Source organism: Seriola lalandi, unplaced genomic scaffold (assembly GCF_002814215.2).
Source record: "Seriola lalandi dorsalis isolate HSWRI2012SDOR001 ecotype SW California unplaced genomic scaffold, Sedor1 jcf7180002054656, whole genome shotgun sequence".
NCBI lineage: Eukaryota > Metazoa > Chordata > Actinopteri > Carangiformes > Carangidae > Seriola > Seriola lalandi.
The window spans coordinates 239,211-240,912 of NW_019525209.1; the positions used below are offsets into that span (position 1 = coordinate 239,211).

A 1,702-nucleotide genomic window follows, 5' to 3' on the forward strand; every position below is an offset into this window, starting at 1 on the left:
ACCTGTGGAGTGTGGGTGCAGCTGGACCAGCTAATCACCTCCCCATACAAAAGGGCCGTGCATGCAGTGCTGCAGGTACTTCTTTTCCCCCTCTGCTTGCTGGAGCTGCTGGTTGTTGTGTGTTTTCGATTTGTGACTTTGAGCTAATTTAGTAACTTAAAACAAGGTTTGTGGAGTGAGGTGGTGGATATAGGTAAGTCGGGGTACCCTTTATACATTGCACTCACGTAGGACTCCCCTGTATATACACACTAGGTTTTAGGGTTGGCGCCACCTTTGTATTTATTTTTGGTTAACCTTCTTTATTAGATAAGACTCAGGATTTTGGTTTAAGTTTTATTTTGAGTCTAGCTAGGCCCAGTTTTATTGTACTTTTCAGTTTGTTTGGTAAAACCACCTCGTCCCATCCTCCTCCACAATTGTATTTTGTTAATAGATTTCTGTTTTAATAAACCATTTTTCTTTACTTATGACATGGCTACTTGATTCAGTTTTTGGTTGTCGTTTCGTCTCCTTTCTACCTTGCCACCAAAGGAGTCGTAACAAATGTTATACCTCTAGTTGTTTAGTCTTCATTTTCTTGCAATTACATTTCATAATATTCGTACTGTATTCATTTTTGCATATTCATATCTATCTCACGATGTTACCTAACATGTTTGAATATAAAGAACTTGTATGATTTAAACAAATTGTCCTATCACATGTTTGTCTGTATCAGGACCAGAATTCCAGTCTAATCTTCACCAATGATGGACGAGCACCTGCCTTTTCTTCTGCATCTGGCCTCATCAATCAACAACCACATTACATCAACACCTTGAGGTATTATCCCTGTATATAACAGATATAGTCTATACTGTGATCTTTTGCACATCCCCTAATAAATACCTTTTGCACATCTTGCCCTTTTTTTTGTACATAGTTGTGTAGTATCGTTTTCATTGTTTTATATATTTATATTTGAGTGTTGCAATATTTTACCTTTTATTATTTCCTGTGAATGTTAATTGGATACTACACCAAGTCATGTCTTGTAAATGAAAACCTACCTGGCAATAAACCTTATTTTCTGAGTCTGCCTTTGTGATAATGTCATCACCTCTTCATAATGTTGCTATGCAGTATCCCCTTGCTTTCATAAATCTGCAAGTTTATGAAGGTTACAAGTAAACTTCAGATCCTATTTTCATTTAGTTTTGTGCTTTGCATGTGTACACAGAAGCTCTTCCTCTTCCAGTGTCTTTGTGTTGCCTCACCACTAATTTTTGTTTCTCTCTATCTATCTATCTATCTATCTATTTATCTACACATGTACACGTATCATTTGTTCAGATTTATTCATAAAGTCTTGTTTTTATTACAGTATATGCTAAATGAGGTTTAAATAGATGATTGATAGATCTTTTATGTTCTGAAGTCCTTAGACTGCTTCAAAAACATTTCATAGTGAAAAGAGCAGCTGGTTGACATAAATATTCAGACACTTTGCTCTGACTCTTGAAATTCAGCTCAGGTGCCTCCTATTTCTTTTGATCATCTTTGAGATGTTTCTATAACTTGATCGGAGTCCACCTTTGGTAAATTCAATTGATTGGACCTGATTTGGAAAGGCACACAGGTGTCTATATAAGATCTCACAGCTGAAAATGTATATCAGAGCAAAAACCAAGACATGAGGGGGAAGCAGCTGCCTGCAGAG

At 36.6% G+C, this 1,702-nt stretch overlaps 1 protein-coding gene across 1 annotated transcript in view; it reads left to right on the forward strand.

The window, feature by feature from the left end:
* The window catches only part of LOC111665624 (uncharacterized), an 8,947-nt gene that overhangs the window by 935 nt on the left and 6,310 nt on the right, over window positions 1–1,702 (forward strand). The window lies entirely within an intron of this gene.